This window comes from Cyanistes caeruleus, chromosome 3 (assembly GCF_971803275.1).
Source record: "Cyanistes caeruleus chromosome 3, bCyaCae1.hap1.1, whole genome shotgun sequence".
Lineage (NCBI taxonomy): Eukaryota > Metazoa > Chordata > Aves > Passeriformes > Paridae > Cyanistes > Cyanistes caeruleus.
In genome coordinates this window covers 49,691,875-49,713,701 of record NC_141703.1, presented here as the reverse complement: position 1 = coordinate 49,713,701, position 21,827 = coordinate 49,691,875, and the positions used below count along the sequence as shown (strand labels likewise).

The 21,827-nt window shown below is 38.8% G+C and overlaps 1 long non-coding RNA gene across 1 annotated transcript; it reads left to right on the top strand.

Annotated features, from left to right (window-relative positions):
- The first annotated feature begins 4,173 nt into the window (after window positions 1–4,173).
- On the top strand, window positions 4,174–13,365 carry LOC111926313 (uncharacterized). Its single transcript, XR_002862847.2, has 2 exons — window positions 4,174–4,316; window positions 9,506–13,365. It is a non-coding gene; the product is annotated as an uncharacterized LOC111926313 (long non-coding RNA).
- The last annotated feature ends 8,462 nt before the right edge of the window (window positions 13,366–21,827 follow it).

The following is a 21,827-nucleotide window of genomic DNA, read 5'->3' as shown; positions in this document are numbered from 1 at the left end:
GAGTGTATGAGGCCTGTAATTTTTGCTAGGACTTTTATGAGGAAAGTCTCTTTTCCATCAGGCAACAAGGTGAAGAGTAAGACAAGAATAACTGAGATTAAGGAAAACCACATTAGAGCAATTTTCAACACTGCCCTATGCTGCTTGTTCCTTCTAGCATTCATAATAGACCAATAGTTCCTTTTAAGTGTAGGAATAATGACCCAGGCAGTGGAATTTCTGAATTTTGATCAATAATTTTCTAAACTGGAGGTTAATACTCTGTCAAGTTTGAAAGGAGGCCCAAAAATTGTATTTCTTTAAATATAATGAAGCGTAGCTAGGTTAGGAACACAGATCCAAAGACTGTGGACATAGTTACATAGAAACAGAAGGTCATTCTGGGGCAGATTTGTGGTACTAATTTACAAAGTCCTGATTTATTGAAGTACCTTGGAAATACAAGAATAAATTTCACCAAATAAACCACACCATTTAAAGTGGTGAAAGGTAACCTTTTTTCTCCAGCATCAGATAATGACAGCTTTTTGCCCCCTAAATTTTCATCAGCAAAAAAGTTGAAATCAACACCTATAAGTTTTAAGTGGCAACGAGTATGACTTTTGGCAAAAATACACTTACTTCAAATATTATTTTTTTCCTAGAGTATATGCAAAATGCTTTAAGTACTCAATTTATTCCTCCACCACCCTGTTCCAAAATCCAGTGCCTGGTGGGAAATTAATACCTTTGTGGTGCCAGTGCTGTGGTAAATTTCTGCAATTTAAAGACTTCTCTTAGCAGACCAAGAGTCCTACTTCCTGGACACTTCAAAGCATTCCTCTTTGAATATCTTACCTGACAGTCAGAGCAGGTATTGGAGCTGGGCAACAAATTCCTCTTTAAAAAATGGACACCACAATATTTGGCAGGGTCCAAACCAAGCTTGGTGACTTGCCAAAAAGGGAGGTACCTAAAGAACCCCAAGTAGTAGTTTTTCAAAATGTGGTCCATGATTAACACCTTTAAAATCTATACTTTTACCCTGCAATTTATGTAACAGTGGATTCTGACATCTACCTCTTTTTGAACTTGAAAATAATGAGTCCTTCAGTATTAAGTATTAATGTATTAAGCTGAATAATTTTTATTTAAAAGAAATTTACTTATTATTTTATAAAGCATGCAAATTGATATTTGAATGTTTTTTGGGAGCAGTAGGGAGCAGAGAAAACAAATAGTCCCTGGTTTTCCCAATTACTTTGAGAAGGACTAGGTGTCTGCTGAATAATGTCGTTACATTTTGAGCCACTGAAGTAGAGATGGTGTTTTAATATGATGAGTTCATCCTGAGAACAACACAAATTTAAATAAGAACCACAGAGCAGATCATCTGATCCAACCTCCCTGCTCAAGCAGGGTTATCCTAGAGCACAGGATTGCATCCAGACATTAATTAAGTCAAGCAGTACTCTGGAGGTATTTACAGATGAAGAGTCCTTAGAAACAGACTCGTAATCTATAAAGAGAAGTAAGAAAACTACTTGACATTAACATCTGGATCTTGTTTCACAAGTTCCTCAGGAGGAAAGCACCAATAAAAGCAGTAACAACTGCAGAAGTGGTCAACAGGAAGAGTTTGAATGTGCTAGTTTCAGTGTATTTGTGTTAGATCTCACTAAAATGGATGAATGCTCCAGAGAGATATAAATCTGAGAGGTAGGAGTTGGACAGTGTCCTCTGTAAAAATGAATGTAATACATTTACCTCTAGGAACAGAGCTATTTGGTATCTCAAACGCAGGTGGAATTCTGGACTCCCTACAAAGTTGCCAGAATTCCATAGAGCCATGAGAAAAACCCCTACACATCCCTACACCCAGGGACTCCAGACCCATGCAGAGAGCTGTTTCTGCTAAAGCTGCAGCTGCCTAAGGTTATCAGGGCAGGCAATTAATTCCTTTATGTGCATTCTGCTAGCAATTTCAAAACTCCATCCTTCTCCTGTCTGTGAAACACTGACTTTGCACTACAGAGGATTTTTTGTTAAACAAGTCAGGAAATTGTCTCAAAATTCACATATTAGCAGTAACTTGGTTTCTCTCATGCATAAGGATGTTATATTATACTGTGACAGAGCTTTAGTCAGAAATTGTGTTGAAACTGAACTCTTAACATGACAAAAAGAAAAATGACAAATTTTTAGTGTTTTCCACATCATCTCTTTAGTTTTGGAAATTGCACAGAGCCACCTTGGTGTCCTTCCCTGTTTAGAATTGCCTGAGTTAATCTTCAATCCTATTGTAAATCTACTTTGTTTCCACCAGAGATTTTGTTGTTTTATAAAAGATAAGAGCAATTTTAAGCTCAGGGAGATTTTTGGGTGAGATAAGAGCATTCTAGTTATTGTCTGGGTCCTTTCCTATCTGGGCATTACAGAAATATTGGAATTGCAATGGGAACATTTTGACATCATAGGTATTTTAGATTAAGCCAAGAAGATCTTCAGCAACTGACTGATCTTTTGACTTTCAATAGATTGAGGTAAATAATTAAAAAAATGAGTTCAGAGTATGGAGATATATCTTCAGTAGGATATTTAGTTAATCTGGGAACATTAAATACAGATTTCCTGAATTTGTGCATGTTAAACATCAATTTGAACATCTCATGGTGCAATCTTAGACCAAATGCAATGTGTACAACTCTAAAAATAAAGGAGGAAACATTACAAAATATCTAGCAGAAAAGTTCAATAAGATATTAAAAAATATTTGGATGGATTGACTCCATCAAAAATCAGTTTTCCTAGAGGCAGAACATTTTTGTCAGGTGATTTCTTTATTGGAACAATTTCTATGACTTCTTGCTCTAAATTCTATTATTCAATCAGTAAAGTTGACAAGTAAAAATATTTCCCTTCATTGCCAATTTGGGACTTCTCTCTAGCATTCTGTATGCCAAATAGAACTGTAGATTTTCCTTATAAAACTACTTTCAGTTTTACAAATTAAGGGGGAAAGAATGAAGGAAACACAGCTTGTTTTAATAAAAATATTGACTCATGGTTTTTCAGAACAAAGTTGAAAGGGACATTTTCTCTGATCTTTCTCTCCTTCCTATTATTTTAAAAACATGGTTTCTCATTAAAACCCAAATGGTATCTTTGTGCATGTCACAGAAGACAAGCTTTTCTTGTGTAGAACATCCCAGCTATGTAATTCATTCCTGACAGAGCTCTACTGGCAAGAGGAAGGTGAATACTGGTTAAAAGAAGAGGTCTTACATCCAGCAGAGCACTTGTTTAAGTGCTTAATTTGTCAGTACTATTAATTGCATGTCTAAAGTTAAGTACATGCTTAAGTGGTACCTTGGTTTGGTGCCTGCCTCCATAGCTTTTGATCAGGAATGATTATTGCTAATTGGTGGTGCCTTGATTTGACAAAATTCACAATTTTCATCTGGAACCCAACACCACTATTGCAAAACCCATCCACATGCTCAGCAGAGAAGGCAGAGGAAGAATGACCATCACATTCATTCTTCATCTCCACCTGTAACAGCAAACAGAGGATTTGCAGTAATACTCTTCTCTGCATTTAGGCATTTACATCTACCTAGCTGTCCTGGATTCCCCTCATGGGCAATGGAGAGAATTAAGTACATATAGAGACCACCTCAGGGTACTTCAGAGAAGCACCAAATGGATGCCTGCTTCTCTCTACTGACTGTAGAGCCAGATGAGGGGATTGAAATTGAGCATCTTGGTTGCAGACAGAATAGAAGGGCAGCGGAGATGAATCCTTTACCACTCAGTGTCTGAACCACTATTCTGGGGCTTTACATGAGCAATATACTCAAGAAAAAAGACTCACAAAAGGTTAAATTCACATTCTATGAAACATTTTAAAAACCTGTTAGGTGTGGTTCTAGAAACCCTTAGTATTTCCATTTGTGTTTTCCCTAGCAATGGTGAATAGTTTGAATTCACACAAAATTCATGTTACCACTAATCTGTAGACTATTGCAGTTATTCTCTGAGCGCATTTAAATACTTCTCTGTAAAAAGTAAGAGTCATGGTCCCATCTGGTACAGATTAGGAATGCAGGTCAGCTGCCCCATGGCAAGTCCTCAGAACAATAATCACAATTTTCCCAACCGTGCACCTGAGGGTTGTTAGATCAGCACTTTGAAATACCTGTGCGAGATCAGCAAGAGGCTGCTCTGGGGTCCCTGATCCTCTGCCAAGGACTTGGAAGAAAATGAAAAAAGGCAGAAATCAGTGAAGAGATGAAGCATTTCTAATTGCTAAGATTGTTTTCCTACCTCACCAACAGGTACTCGTTTGCTTTTTAACATTTTCAGTGGAAAAGAATGCAGCTCCTGTCCCTCCTTTCCCATTTTCTTATTGATTTTACTGTTTAAATGTGCTGCATTGTAAACTACTTTGCATATTTAGTAAAACTCGCATTAACATCACAACTAAACTTTGGGGAAAGAGGAGCACCTCTTTTGTTTGTTCAAAAATTCATATTTTCTCTGGTGCTGAAGTTCCTTGAGCAAGAGGACATGTAGGCCATAATGAGGGAATTGTAGTGTGGCAATATGTGCATAACCAAGGTTTCCATATTGCCTACCTGGAACCATGCTGTCTTGCACTGTTATTTAGAGAATTTCACTGATTTTCTCCTCATCATTCTAGTTATAATCAACAAAAAGGCTGGGAAAGATCTTAAGGGCTCAACTTGAGACCCTGAGAGCTCCAACCCTTGTCCAGCTGAGCTTCCACCACATGCCCTGGCACTCATCCCTGCCCAGGCTGCACTGCTGCATCCCAGCCCTGCCCTGGTGACAGCCCTGCTATGACCTGTCTCTTTCCTTCTACAAGTCCTTCTTTTTCCATTCCCTTTTTTCTGCTCCTTTCTCACACTTCTATCAACCCCTGTTGTGGGGCCTGATTGAGAGAATCTCTTTGGAAGCACTCCCGAAGGGCAGAGGGATCCAGGAAAGCTGGACATTCCTCTAGGAGGAAATTTAAAGGCACAGGAGCAGGTTGTCTCCATGTGCCTAAAGATGGGCAGGGAATAAGACCTTATAAAGTGTGTGTCAAAGAGGGCAGCTGAAGTAGAAAAGCTTCAACTGTGCAATATTACACAACCTTATTAAATAATTAATGGGGTTTTTTCTTCAGTGATATCTTTGCCTTACACAAGATATGAATGTCTAAAGTTAAGGTTGTGTCAATGTTTGTATTTAAGGATATTTTGTTTCAATAACAGAATTATTTATTCAATGCTTTGTGTTGGAAGGAACCTTAAAGATCACCTAGTTCTACTGCTCTGTCCCATGATGGGCAGGGGCATCTTTCACCAGACCAGCTTGCTCAAAACCTCATTCAACCTTGCCTTGAATCCCTTCCAGGAAAGGGGCAGGACATACTGGAACAGTCTCAATAAAGTTGGGGTTTTTTTTAAGTTATTATCTCTAACTCTGTTAGAATGAAGTTTTTACTTTGAATTATGAGGGCCAAAGGTTATGGCTATGCCAGCACAAATGCACAAAATCATCAGGATGAGAAACTTCCCCATAATGGTGTGGCAATTTTTTAAGCTGTGTCCAATAGTAAGTACTGCAGTTAAGTACAAAAAACCAAGTCACCTTTATCAGCAAAGCCATCTGCTTTACCAGCTGTGTGGTAAGAAAGCAAGCTAAGGTGAAATTTTGTCCAAGCTCATTGGTGTACTGAAGTGGTAATGCACAATATTATTGAGGAGTGGGTGGTATTGTTAGAGGCTGTGAGGAGCTGTGAAATACAAATCTTGGCAAGAATGTTGATGTTAAGAAACCCTCTTTTAACAGTTTGATGTTCAGTACTGCTGACTAGCAAAGCCTATCAGTCCTACTGTTCATAGCAGTGATAATTCTCTCTGCATGGAAACAGGATCATATGGAATCCTGGATAAAATTCTTTAAAACAATGCATAGGACAGAACTGACTAAGACCTGTGATACTTTGCAATTTAAATGCCATTATTCAAAATTATAAAAAAGAAAGAGAGAGGAGAGGAAACAAAAGTATTACCAGACTTCTGCATTATTTCTACACTAAAATTGCTTGGGAGTATGAAAGGCGTTATTTGAAGTGCTTTTCTCAAGAAATACAGAAAAACACTAGGAAAGCTGAAAGAAATCATCAGATATCATGGTAGATTGACAGGAAATGCAGAGTGACAAGAAAAAAACAATAGTTTTCAGTTGTGTGTTTGGCCAAAATAGGTTTGGAATTGGGACTGAATAATTAATTTCTTGTTGGATTCCTCTTGTAGTCAAGGAAACAAGACTGTATTATATCCTTTATATTTTATAGTTTCATCAAGGAAATTTTAACTCCATAATCAATCTCTTTCTTTTATGGAAACAAGACCTCAAGTTTTGGCCAGCTGCACAGACCTTTAAATTCTTCTGCCATGATGCTTGCAGTGTAAAGCCCCCTGCTTGTTTCCAGGCATTCCAATGACTCACAGCCCTGCTGGCTGAAGCAGAAGGTCTGAAGACCTCAAGCTGCAGGGTTTAAGATTTGCCCAGCCATCCCTAAAGGGAGTCAGGCAGAACCTATTCACAATAAATAGGAGCACATAGGCTTTTTCAGCAGTTAGTTGACTTCAAATGCTTTCTCATCAGTTGGATATTCCCATGACAGCTCAGGGATCTCAACACCTGTGACAAGCATGGGATAACATGGGAATGCATCATCATGCAGTTTTTCTTTTAGGCGTTGTTGTAGCATGATAATGAAGTCCCCTGGTTATGTTGACAACTCCCAGTACATGGAGAGAAATAGGAAAAGCTTTTAGCTCTTTGTTATCTTGCCCTGGGTGGGATTCCCAAGGTAAAGGCTCCATTCAGTCTCCCTTTTATTTCCCAGCAGAAGGCATCTGACAGCAGTCTTTCACTTTTGGCCAGTACTGCCTCAAACAGAGCTTTTAATTTAGGGGACTCTTTTGGTTAATGTGTGTAAGGGTAAAAAGAACAAGTGCAAGTGTTATTTTCATGTAAATATGGGAACTGTATGTAGTGAAATAGAGGGGGAGAAGTACAAGAATATAAGGCAGGTCCAAACCTGATCCCAAGGGCCTGACTCCAGTCCCTACAAAACTTCAGGACAAGTATAATTGTCATCACTTATATGAGAATGTACCCACCCCCAATTCCCCTTCCCCACTCTCAGAGACTTTTATCTTCAGTCAGTTGTCCTTTCTGTAAGTTTCTTTAAACTGTGATTGGATCATCTTCCTGATGCAGGGGGCCCCTTTGCCAGAGGAACTGATGTGGACAGAGACTCTATTTGGAGGAACAAATTATTACTAAATTAGCAAAAGACTAGATGGATTTGACTCTGGTAGAAATCCTGTTTTACTGGCAACTGTTTTTGAGGAAACTTCTATCAAAACATGTGTCAAGTGATTGATTTTATTTTCTGTCAAACGTAAGATTTTAAATTTATGGATATCGTGATCTGTGTGTGTGTGTGTGTTTCTTTGAAAATTTGGATCTTAGCTGGCACACTGGGTACTCTTGACCTTAGAGATCCCCAATGTGTAGGCACCATTTCAACCAATTTTCCCAAACTGGCTTCCTTTTTTTTTCCACTCTTTCTGTACATGTGGCCTTAGACACAATGCAGAAGCCCTACATGCAGCAGTGGGTGCACAGCTTTGCTTAGGAAGGACCAGAAATCAGCCAAGACCAAGATTGGTGAGGAATTCCCTAGGGATGCCATGCTGATCCTATTGAAGTTTGTGGGATTTTTCATGTCTGTCCTTGGAAAGATCATTTGTACAGTTTTGCTTTAGCCCTTAAAGTGAGTCAGTAGGCACTACAATTAAAAACCAGATGTCAAATAGTATGGAAATAACATCTAAATATTCTGAGAAGTGTTTATTAGTATGTAATTAATCACAGGCTGTACTCCATAGGTGAGCTTTTGCTCTCAAGATAATAAATCCACAAACTAAGTGCAAACTTGACTTCTGCTTGCCAGCTTTAAAATCTGATAAGCACATATATTTTCCTGCTCCCTAATTGTCCCTTGCAGTTTTTATTTTATGTGACAGCCACAAAAACTGCTACAGTAGTTTTAATGAAGAAAAGTACAAGGCTTATACAACAAAAAACTGCAAAGTTGATTAAGAAAATATGATCCTAGCAATTGCAGGTCCTATAATCTCCTAAATTAGCTTAGATGAACTGATTATTGTGGAAATGAAAATATATTTCTTGCCACTGCTACAACTTTGATCCAGATGCTGAGTATCACCCTATTTTCCCTGTTTTGGCATTCTAACAGCCAATGTTACTTGAATATTTAAGGTAGCTATGCTATATCTCATACTGACATTAAATTCCTTGAACAGCAGGAATAAACTTTTTAGGTGACTTAGAATGGGAAATGTCTCATTTATCTGATACAGACAATAACAATTTCTCATATTCAAGCAGAATAAATGACCTATGGTATGAAAAATACCTAAAGTTAATTTGCTGTCATGCATTCTTTCTTGCTCAGTTGTGAAACATTTTTATCATGTACAGAAACAGTCCTGCTTTCTGCTCTAAGTGAATAATTTTCTTTGCAAAACATTTTGTTTACATCAGTGGCCCACAGAATGCCTGACTGAGAAAAAGCTCAAAACTCAGAGCTGGTGCTGATTGGTTTTGGTAACCAGTGATTTCCCTTTAGAAAGGTTGTTTTTTTGAATATTCAAAACTACACAGGAAGCATAGGGAATAGGTGATTCTCTGAGCGCTGGCTCATGTCATCACCCAAGAAAACAGCATGGAAAGCTGCTTGGGAATGTGAACTGTTTAGCAGAAAAGCTTTGCACTGGAAGATGCTGATAAGCTATCAGGGATGTAGAGACATGTAAGTATTGGTAACCTGACCATGCTGAGAAAGGAAGAGAGAATGGGTTTGGGAGAAAGTGTCAGCTGAAGTGGGCTTGGAAATGGGTGCAAAGAAATCACCTCCTGCTGCATGTGGATTGTTTTTGGAGCCGGTGCCTTGAGCTTTTAAGATAGTTGTGCATGCCAAGTCTGGTTACATTACCACATTGCCAACGTTATGACTGAATGAAATTCCACAGCACACCTTCTTGGGGCTTGTCTGCCTGAGGTAGAAGACAGTGCCAGAGCAAAGCTGGACATTGAACATGCTGTATTTGCTGCATCTTCGAATCGTTCCTTTCTGACTGTAAGGAATGTGATAATCTAGGGTAAAAAAAGGCATTTATCCAAAACAACAGCTCAGTGAACCCAGGCTTTCAAATGAAAGAATGTGCCCTGTGTACATTCCCCAGTCCAGCTGTTAACCGGCTGCATTATAACAACCTCCCCACCATTATCTATCCAGCACAAATGACATGGTCTTCAGTGCTGCAAATGATACCTGAGTTATGGGAATGTTTTACAGGTTTCTAAAGAGTCTTTCTTTGGATATCTTGTCCAACAACAAGCATCTCTTTTTCAGGGATTAGTCTGTCCCTAATCCTGAGGGAGTATCAACTGGTGCAGTTCTTGGGTCCTGTGGAGTCAGCTGTACATCAGGAAGAGCTGTGAACTGAGCTCTAGGCTGGAAGATACCTTCCCACTGACTGCTTTGTAAACTACCACTCACATCAAACATGTTACAGCAAAAACAACCATGAAAAGTGTATCTACTATTAGTTCTCTCCCTGTTCATCTTGCTGGCATTTAAAGATCAAGGTTTATTCTAGATGTAGGTTCCCATTGCTGACACAATTAGCTGTGTTTGTAACAACCATTAGGAAGACATGTGGCCAGTAGGAGGTGACGAGTGAACAGGTTTTCGTCAGCCAAATCTTATCCTTTCTCTCCCATGCTGAGTCTGCATTACAAATTAAGAAAAAACCCTTGTGTTCTGATTCCTATTTTTTCCTTTTTCTCCCTTTAAACTAGCCTATTCAGTACTTTTCCCTGGAAAACCAATGTAATTTCTCAACAGTCTTCTGGCATACTCCCTTTTACTTCCTTTTGAGTCAGTCATAGAGTCTATTTAAAAAATGGAGGATCTTAAAAAATGGAACACTTCTGACATATGTGACAAGAGGAATTTACATTTCTGTGGCAGTGTTGGTATACCTATCTCTCCAACATCCTGCTTATCTCAGTCAAACAATAGCAAGTGGATTTTTTAACTTATATATTAGGACCTGCTTCTGTTGATAAATTGTATATGCACCAATGCTCACAATTCAAATAAGCAGGTGACAGAAACAACAGCAAACTCTCAGTCTTTGACAGCTTGTTTCTTCACCATCACCACTGGTTTCCCAAAGGGGAAAACACAAACCATTTTTGCTGCAGCTCTACTCAAGGGTTAAATTAACATGTGCTTCCAGATACAGAATTCTCCCTGAGGGGGAAGTATGTACAAAAATGAAACAACACAAATATCCACTATTGTAAAATTCTCAAAGGCAGATGTGTACAAAAAACTCTCCATGTTCTCCACTAACATTAGACAGCCCTGGAATCTCTCCAAGCACATTTAGATGAATAGAACATTTAAAATTAGGATTTTAAAACAATTAAATAAAAGACATACTTTGGAGTATGCTTTGCTTTGCTGTTCATACCCCCTTGCCTGCTTCTGTTAGAATAATAAATACACATCCCAGATGACAGGCTGCTGAAGATATTGTCCAGCAGGGACATCTAGCTTCTTCCCAGAGCCTGTAAAGAATTGTTTCAGTAACTTTGAAGATGTCTTTTTGACTGTAACATAAATAAGTGGTTGCAGAGGTCTAAGCAATAATATGTCCTGTGTCAAACACTGCTTTTTTTAAACTAGTTGATATCATTATTTTTTTATCTGAGCCTCAGATACAAAGCAACATTTCAGGAAGAAAATATACAGAAACACCCCAAAATGTCTCATGTGTAGTTTGGAATTTTTCTTACTCCGGAAATGATCACAGTAAAGAATCTGATAAAAAAATGGAGTATGTGTTCAAATAGAGGCTTTGCAGTTTAAGCCTTGGGAGCTTGGCCATTTTAGCTGTCAGTTTGAACAAAGGTAGAAGGGCAATAAGGGGCAGACTGAGCTTTACCCACCTGTACCTGCATTTGCAATTAGAGTCGATTGAGAAGAGGAGGTCAGCCACAGATCCATTCAGGACATTCAAGCCTTGCCTTTTCCTTAGACACAGGCTTGCCCCAGCCTTTTGACACAACTCACTCCAGCACTGGCATGTTCAGGACCATGCAAGCAGATTGGTTTGGTTTGCCTGACTGTGCCATGGAAATGTTGTGGAATGAGTACAACCAGATATTTGTCATTGCTATGCAGGGTGCTGTTACTAGGAACATTGTTTTCCTTCTGTAAGTCCTCCTAGGCTCAGGCCTCCTCATGAAGTCCATGTAACCAGCCTAATGGGGAAGTTTAGAGTTTTTCATGTCTGGATGAGGAAAGCCAGAGGGGGAAAAAAAAAATAAAAAAATTAAACATCTTTATAATCATGCATTTTCCTCTTTCTTCACTTCACTGAACACAAGATTTATAGTTCATGATTCCTTTGTTTTTGTGCCCTTATCATGGTCTCTTTTTGAACCCCTAAGCTCTTTAGACACTAAAGATAATCAATTCTCACACTCAGTACTTGAAACTTAAACAAATATTCAGCAAACTGAAATTCAAAACCACAGCTTTCAATGATTTGTCTTGCAGACCCAACTTGTCTTTCCCATTTCTGATCCAAGGAAAGTCCCATACTTCTTGGAGACCATCTCCAGGAGACAGCATAATCAGGCACCCACTCGAAGTCAGCTGAAACCTTTCCATCAACACTAAAGATGCAAACTCCACTGCCTAGGGCCTGGTTGTGTTTTGTGTCACTTATGTGATCACTGCCTATGACTGGAGAGCACAACCCCTTGGTGTGAGGGAAGGATGGCCCCAGGAGCACGTGGCAGAGCAGGGTGCCTGTGGGTCTGCTGCTCTCACAGGTTTCACGGGCAGCCTGCTGAAAGCGAGCATCTTCCTGAAGGATAGCTTGCTCAGAAATGTCCTGCTGTGTCCGAATGACAGTGCCACACTAACAGGTACTACATGAACAGGTATGGCATGCAGCCACCCATTTTGCTCCAGCCACAGCCTCTAGCCAGATCCAGGGCTGTGCTTCCAGGTTTCTCTGCACAGGCAGCTCACATGTGCTACAGCTAAATAGACCAGAGGTGTGAAAATGGACAGGAAAGCTCTGAGTGGAGACCAAGCTAGTAGCCCCACATTCATCAGCTGGTGAGCATGAGATGGCACAATTTTCTCCACTGACAGTATAAAAGGAAATGGCATTCCATTCAGTCAGTAGTTTGTATATCCCAGGAGTCCCATAATAATCTCCATGTCATAGTCTGCATGCAAAAATATGGTTCCATGGAGTGGAAGAAGTTAAAAAGTCAATGTATTTTATGGCCCTACAAGGTGCTTATAGATGAATTCTGCCTTTTGCAGACTCAATCAGTGAGGCCACACATGGGGGAAACTGGATTTTCTCGCTGAGTGTAGGACTGCCGTTATTATCATATTTATCATTAGCAGCGAGAGCACACATGGTGCAGCAGCGCTTCATCCATATTCATGCTTTATGTGTTGGTGCCCTGCAAGCAGGAAGCTCAAAGCCACTGTCCCACTGTCTACAAGTCACACAGATGTACTGGTGCAAGTCACCCTAGCCAGCAGATGCCCTCTGGAGGTACCAGATGTTCAAGCAAAAGGGAGGATGGGAGATAAGTCATGTAAGGTGCAGCATGAAGAGGTTTTGCAGAAAATGGTTTAAAACGATTGGTGCAAGCAGCTATGAATAACTATTATTACTTCATTCCTAGACATTGATTTTTGTTCTGTCCCTTCAAGGTGTTTTACAAAGAAGTCACTATCGTGATCCATATTTTCCTAAAGCACAAGAGCTCCTGCAGCTTGAGAGTCCTCCCTTTTCTCCTTCCAGGACTGCCTTGCTCTGCGCATTGGGGATGGCTATGTTTTCTCTCTCCCTGAGCAAAGCACTGCAACAAGGACAAGGTGATCAGGCAGGGTATCTCCCTGCTGCCAACCTGCACCCATTATATTCAATGAAAAATAAATGGCAAGGAAATGAACCATCCTGGTGTTATCGGTCATGCAGCACCACTGCTGTTTTCAGAGACTGCACCTTTCTGAACTCATCTGGGGGCTCTTCAGCTGCAAAGCCAATGACCTCATTTGTCACCTCACAAATGCCTCCCTCCTGTGAGCCTTGTGGAGAATGTACATCTTTGTTTAACAGGATATAGAGCTTTGAAGAACGAGGAAAAGATTACTGATAGTGATGTGAACTCAGAGCAGGCATAAGTCACCTTTCCAGGAGATCTCAGCTCTGATTAAAACACAGTTGAAAAATGTGCATCTCCCAAGAATTCCCCTTGTAGCATTCCCTGTTAGATTTTCCAGATTACATCAGTGCATGACAGACTAGGAAAGAAATATGACTACAATTTTGAACATAGAAACAATTCTTAAAAATAATGATTTTTTGAGTCTTAGTAGTAAGATCATAAACCTTTCCTGCTTTGTTAGAAGGGGCACCAATTTGTTTAATGATATTAAAAATTTCTACAGCCTGAGTGATACAAGACACCACAAGAAATGACACAGCAAACTTTGGCTATCTCAAAATCCCATTGTTGATGAAAGTAGATCAGAGATAGCTAAGATGAGACTAACTGATGAAAAAGAATGAAGATTTATGATATAATTTTTTTTTTTTTTTAATCTGAACTTTAGGTGCAGCATTGCTTATTTAAAAAAAAAATTAGAAGCCATTCTTTTTATGTTCCTATGCAAGTAGAACAGTGAGAGTGAATTCTATTTTGAGAATATGATGCTGCTCAGATCTCAGTTTGAGCAAGAGGTCAGAAAAAAAAAGGATTCACAGAGATCAGACCATAATCTGATCTGTTTTGCATAAGAATAAAAAAACCCAATATTCAAAGAAGAGAAAAAAAAACATTTTGAGACTTTGTTGACAAAGGGTCAGAACAGTTTCTTAAAACAAGTCTGGCAGTACTCTCTGAAAGCTTCTGTGTCACTAATAAGAATGTCACACCTGAAGGAGCATTGTACTATTTTGTAACCTACCATATGATATCTGGTGTCCAACCACAGGTTAAATGCACACAATAAAATTCTCTTTCCTCCCCCTGCCAGTTCTGTCACTTACTACACAAAAAGTCTGCAAAAATACAATATGACTCAGAATATGTAGGCTGTGGCCAGGCAGAGAAAGTTCATTCAAAATTGATTTTCTTTCAGGCATCCCTGATATTCCCTGTTTCAATTGCTCACCTACTGTACAGTTGAGTGAGCACTTAAGGAAGTTGCAAAGCGATGCAGCCTGTCTGGGACATGAAGGAATGTGGAGCAGGATAATCACAACATCATCAACCCAATTCTCCAAGGTAGCTGGCCAATAATACTGTTCTAATTGAATAACTTATCCGCAGCTATTTCCCCCGGGAGAGCCTATGGCTTCAGCTCTCTGTGTAGGCAGATGGTACAGCATACACAATGAAACCTGTAATTTTCTCTCACTGCTGAGCATGTTAACAGTGAGCTGTTTTCCCAGTACTGCTAGCCCATTAATATTTTATTTTAACTGGTTTTCTCCAAGTTATTATGCACCATGCAGCAGAGAATGGAGAAACCAATGATACATTTCATATTATTTTTACAGCTAGCTCACTAAGCTACCCCCTGCTCATTAAGGCTTCTGCTCTGCTAATCAACAATTGTATATGTCATCATCAGGTATATGCTGAAATGAAAGTGTCATAATTAAAAACAAAGGTGCATGAGTCACCGGAGCCCTGAATTACTAACTAGCAGCAAAGCATAACAAATAGGCTGCAAGTGAATTCCAAACCTGCAGGGCTGTTTTTTAAAACATGCATTAATGAGCATGTGCCGAGCATATTTCTGACTCTGAGAATGCTGTCCTGATCTTGCTCTCTGAACCACACGTCTTAGCGATGTACTGCCATCCCCTTGTCCCCAAATGTTGGAACAGCACATAATCCTCTGCAGCAAAAGTGGTTGAAAGGCAAATGCAGCCGGGGAGGGCAAGGCAGCAGAGACAGCCATCAACAGCGTAACAACATGACAGATGACAGACCCAGAGGCAAATCCAGGCCTGCCAGCAGATCTGCCTGTAGAGCCTGCCAGCGAGCCAGATGCAGCTACTGAAAAGATATCATCCCTAGCTTAGCATCTGGGTCTTGCTGCAGCCAGCCATACTTCATGTGCTCCATGTCCTTACTGCTGACCCCAGCTGCTGGGAGAGGCTGCAACAATGAGGGGGAGCTCAACTGCATCAACATTGCATTTATATTTTGCTAGTATATACGCTGTGAGTATAAAAAATGTCAATCTGCCTACAGTATAATTATCAGTTTGCATTTATTTTAGCTCTTCTGGCAGCATATGTACACTGTTTCCCCTCTCCCACTGTCTCTGAAAAAAGACAGCTCAGGGATTCATTCTTTGTTTGCCATTTCTACTCAGAAGTACACACTTAGCTACTTCACCGTCTCTTAGAAATAGCAGTACACTGTAAATCTATGTGTGATTAAACCTTGGCATTGAGATCCAGCAGTTCTTGTCCCTGGAAAGGTACAGTTCTTTCTAATACACAAGTATTTCAGAGCTCGGCTTGTAGTGTTAAACATCAAATAAATCTTTGTCAAGTGACTCAGGTGACAATTAAGTGAAAACTAATGACATGCCATCACAGAAAAGGTAATTGCATCCATTGTTAGGTACTTCCCAGGTCAGGATACATGCATAGCGTTTCAAAAATGGTATTCATTCGTTCACCCTGGCATCCTAGTCTGACTACAAAAGTGTATTATTAAAGTCATCATTTTTGCTTTTATATAAGTTAGGGACATTCTTTTTGGATGATCCTACCCCCCCTAGAGTTCAGCACTACTTTTCTGCATACTAGTAATTGGCTCAGTCGGCCAAGCAAAATGTAAATGTAGACGTTCAAAAGCATCCTGTTGAGGACTGGATGGGAAAGGTTCTGTTCCCTTATTTTCTCATCTATAATAGTTACTAAGAAATACTTTAATCACATGGTTATAAATGTATTCTTCAGAAAAGATGCCTTGCTGGAAATTATTGATCTGTAATGGAAATTTCCTTGGTCTTGTTTAAATCTTGTTTAAAAATTGCATTTATAGAAACCAAACCATATTGTCCCTTTTGGTTCAAGGTAGAGTTAATCTCACTTACCTCAGGCATCTAAGTCACACTAGGATCCCCTTTAAGTCAATGGAAAAATACAGGCACCTTCAGAAGGCTATTCATCTCGTCCTAATGTAGGCATCAGAACAATTCATCTGAAATGAACCCTTCTGTGAAGACACCTATGTCTTTCTATTAATTATAAAGGACCCCATGGAGACTAGCTTTGAATTGGTTCCTCTTTTTTACTCTTGTGAGATCAGGTGAGATGTATCCCACTCTTCATGTTACCTTGGCTAAAGAGGAACGTGTAGACAGAAAACTGGGAAGTTAAAAGAGCACAGCCTTTCGTTTTAGATTCATATATATTCCCATAATTAAGAAAGGATTACCAAATAAGCTGAATCACAAAGCTACTTTTCTCTGTTTAACACCACAGAGCTGGAAATAGCAGAATTCCCCATATACAGCCTTTGAGCCATTTGCAGTGGGAATATCTAGTTCTCTTAGTGAATCATGCAAAGCTGGCAGATCTCTTGACACTGATTCCTGCTTCTTTTCAATCATTTTTTCAAACATATAAGGAGATCCCAGATGTATAAAGACAGACTGCACTGGAGACCCGGTCTATTCTGATGTTAGCAATTCTTGTAGTTATGGGAATATTATATGGCAAAATTATGGAATATTGAAAAGGACACTGGATATGTTATGAGCTTTGTAATCACAGATGTTTTGAGAGGGGCACTTATGTGATCAGCTCTGATGAAGGTTCAGTCCTGTAACTAAAACTGCTTGATTACCCTGTGGATGGTATAAGAATTTTTTCCTAGTAAAATCCTACTATTTTTTTTTCCTACATTTTGATGGACAAACATGGTAGAAAACAATTGGCTCAAAATCTTACCTAGCCTGAAAAGACCCCAAAACATTCTGTTTAAAAAATTTCCAGAACCAACATTTAAAAATTCACATTTCTTTAAAACATTTATTTAAACTATACAAAAAAAAAATATCAATTGTTTTGAAGAAATGCATTATTCAGTACTGGAATTGTGTTTCCTCTTGCTTTTAGCTAGCTGAGTACTCTGTATGACAAATTACTTTACAGGTTAACATAAAATAAATTCAGAACTGCCAGAAAATTGAAAAATTGGTTATTCACATGGCAGTACTGTGAGGTTAGTACTTTGTTGTACATCTATTGTTCTGCTTTTGCTGCACAATAAAGACAGTTCAGAACTGATGGTGTTTCCTTTCAGGAGAGGTGGAATACAGCAATTCAAGTTTTCCCACAGCATCCTGTTTTTGTCTGGGGTCACCAGTGCAAAGGAAATGGTGTCACCAGCACATGTCCATACTCACAGATTTCTCTGAAGAAGACAGAACATGTTACCTACTATTGCTTAATTCTTATGTATTGAAAAAAAAATATCTTCCTGAGTATACATAGGTATTTTAAACATATTGATGAGTCTTTAAGAGCAGAGGCAAGAAACTAATTCATCTGGTGCTTTAAAATATGGAAGGGATGTGGAACTGTTTTTTAATGAAAAACACTACTGCCAAAAATTACATCTGCTTCCATGGGTCAGTCTCCTTTTCTTTAATTCAGAACCAGACACAAATGGTAGGAACTTTTACAGGTGATTTTTTTAAATCATTTTTATGATACATTCTACATTCCATATCAATGGAATGCTTGCATGGCTGTTTTCATCTATACATTAGGTTTACAGAGAAATGTTTGCATAGAAGCAAAACTTGCAGGTGCTTAGCTTACTGCAGATTCCAAAGTGGGGAAAAGTACCTTGACATCATCTCGTCTGAAAGGCAGGAATCACTGTGCAAGAAACAGCTTTTCCAAGTGCACAGGAAGACATGTAGGGCCAGAACCATTTCCCAGGGAGATTAATGGGAGGCCTTTTGTTGACTTCAGCTGAGACAGAGGACAGCAATAAAGATACCTGGCTCACATTTCTCTCCTTTAACCAAATTTACTAAAGCATGTTTTTAAAATCCTCCCTTAAAGGCCTTGAATTCTTCTGCTACTGCTGATCACCAGAGACAAATTCTGGTTAGTATCTCCATCCATTTTTAGATGAGTATGGCCAAAGTCAAAATGGTGAAACCATTATTTCCTGTAGAAATTCAGTGGAGTTGTCTGCTAATGAATAATAACTTACAGCTGCATAGTTCAACAAAATCCAGATCATTTTCTGCAAATTCTATAGGATTTTGTCAGGTGACTAGCAAGAGAGAAGATGATATCCAAAAGATCTAAATTTGCATCAGCACTGCTGGATCCATTCCCATGTTGTTATAGTGTGAAGTAGCAGAGAGGGTACCCTAAGTCATGTGGGATCACCCCAGATCTATAATCAGGAAAAGATAATTATAATCAAGGAACGGCCCCATGCCATGATCCTCCTTTATATGAAATAATAAAAAAAGAAACACAAGAAGAAGAAAAAATCTATCTTTGACCTGTTTTTATCTACTCTGTCTAATATTTCTTCTCAGATTTGTAATGTAAGTATGCAGTAAATACTACACATTCTGTCTTTACCTGCTATCATGATTCTTTGGTCACAATATTCAACACAGTGTAATGTGACAGAATGCAATCAGATCAGCTAAGATTTAATATCATTCTAATTTTTACCTAAACATTTTGATAGAAGAGAAAGAGCATAAACTGTTCATGGGAAAACATAAGTATTTTGGATAGAACATTTATATTTATTTATGTAAAGGAATATATGTACAAATATAAACAATTTGGGGATAAATAGAGGGAAGAAAATACTGACTGGAAAAGAAGCAAATGAGTTATAAGCTCTAACCATAGGAAAAACAAATCATATAAATGAATACAGCAATAAAACCCTGTTTTATAAGCAGTTGTGACCTGTTTGAGGAGGAAATGCAAAAGTCTGCCAAAAGCATATCACATCCATCTGTCCAGATTAGAGTATTAGTTGGGTTTTTGCTTGGACAGTTCTCAGCCCAATCCTGTTAATACTTACATATATTAACAGCCTTGTTCCTAAACTTATTCCAAAACTCTCAACTCAGCAGACTGGAATGATGTGTAAGTAAGATGACGTGTAGCCAAGGTGCTGTATAGGGGCAAACATGCCTAGGCACATGCAAGATTAAGCTGAAAAACTGTAATATTTAGTCATCACTGTAGTGCTAGCCCCAATATTCACAGGCATGTTTATATTACTATCTTAATCTGGATATCCAGGACCAGGAAAGCATCATTAGGAAGAAGATTTCCATGTTTTTATTCAGCACTGCAGTTCTGTGAACTTCTAAAAGACCGGTGCTTGTATTTCTCTTTCATCCTATGTGCAGAATTACCTAAGCTTTCAAAGAAATGTGCACAAAATCAGATTTTGTTTCCCACACTTAATGAAGTAATTTTTCAATAAAATAAGTAATCTTTGAAGAAGACTTGGAACTTCTCCATGGCAAACTGATTTCTCCAGTCTTAGCTATGTATTACTTTCTAATCTTTACTGTCACTATACTACTATATTTTAAGTTCTTCTCTGCACAGTCCGAATCAGGGTAAGAAGGACATTTACACAGTGAGATGAAATAAACTCAGATCTAACATCAAGATATTTTGAATTAGAGCAGGACTACACCATTTAACAAATTAAAGTGATATCACTACAGGAAATAATTTTTTAGTTCTGTGTAGTTACGTGGTTTATAGTACTCCTTTTTGCTCAGCATTTTTCTAGGGGCCAGCTTAAGTGTCTCATGTCCTCACATCTGATGTTTGCATTCTGAATGTTTTAGTTATCCCATCTGATGTCTGTAGTTCTCCTCAGCTTCCCAGTATAAAGTTAGGCATTTCATCCTTCCAGGTACCAGCATTGTAGGCAGTGTAGTCTGTGGGACTGAAACAGTGAAGTTCTTTTTTTGGATTTCTCGTGCATCTGTGTCTCATCTCCATGTATATATCTGAACAAATAATTCACCATCTTAGAGGGAGTTGTAAAGACAAATCAGCTGTTCAGGTAAGACTATACTGAAGCTATACAAACACTAAAGCAAAGATAAAACATGTTATTGGGTCGTTTAGAGCCTTGCCCACAGGCTATTCTGGGGAAAAAGCAGTATTTCCCTGTAGTGGCCAACTTGCCTGTTAAAACTAAAATGCTTTCTCAGTCTTAGAAATCACAACCACAGTGGTCTAATACTAAATTATTGACCATTAAGCAAGCATCTTATTCTCCAGAATGTTTCTACCCGTTAAAAACAACATACAACTGTTTTACAGGATTTCACTGTAACATGCACTTTATTTATCAGACTTTTGATTTTCTTGGCAAGCATTGCATACGTAGAAGTTTGGATGCTCCTCCACCACTGCTGCATTCAGCCTTTCTCACCAGTTTTCTAGCACAATGTAAAAACAAGCATGTTAAACAGTTTTAATGAAAAGCCTTATCATACACTACTTGTTTCTCCTCTCTGGCTACTTTGCAAGCTTGAGATACAGCTCTACTTCCTAAGCCTTCTCTGTCAAGCTAACCTAAGGGGTGAAGGAATATTCAGGGATTTGCTGTTTTCTTTGCAAAGCAGGCAAAATTTCACAGCATTATTTTGATTTTCCAAATGTAGTTGAAAAACATACTTTGTCTGACTATGTGTAACGAGTGCATTTAGCACAGAAGTAATTTATTAGATATGAAAAAATAAATTGCCCTCTTTTCTTTCCTACCTCCTTTTGACTTTAGACACGTATTGAGATACTGTGTTAACTTCTCTTCCAAAAGTACAACAGTCCCCACTCTCCCTCCCTCAGAATGGCAATGTGTAAATTGTTTATTTCTTTCTGAATGCCTGTTTTATATTTCAAGGAAATTTTTATTAAATTGAATATGCATGCCAGGAATTTAAACAATCTGACTGAAAGGAGGCCATACCATTCAGTTAAGCCCAGTTCCATCTTTCAGATTTCTAGGCTTTTGGGACTGCACTGGAAATAGATGTTTCTAATGGAAAACAATGTACATAGTTGAAGATGCTTTCCTAGATAGTGACACAGCCACATAGCATCACATCACCTTTCAGCCCACCTCTGGATGAAATTTAGTTTGATAGCCTGGCCCAGATCACCTCAGTGCTTAGCTCTGCAGGGCTCATTGTTCCATGAATACAGTCAAGGGAATTTATACCAAAGCACATAACTGTACCACATTTCTGCTTTTTCAATCAGCACAGATGGAAGTCCAGATCTGTCTGTCTAAGCTGTATAAATGAGCTCCTCTAGCCTCCAATCTACCAATAAAGCATAACAGTAAGAGACATTTAGTAAAAGATCATGCTAGAAAAGAAAATCTGTAAACTCTCTGGTTTTTTCCTTATGCATGGAAAAAGTATTAAAATTGCTTTAGTGAATAACTTTTAAAGGAGAAAATGCCCTAACATAAAAAAATGCAAAAGTCTCTTTTTACTAAGGAATCAGCATGTCTTCCTCCCTTCCTGCCAAGCAACAGGCACAGACATATCTCCTTCATGGCTTGAT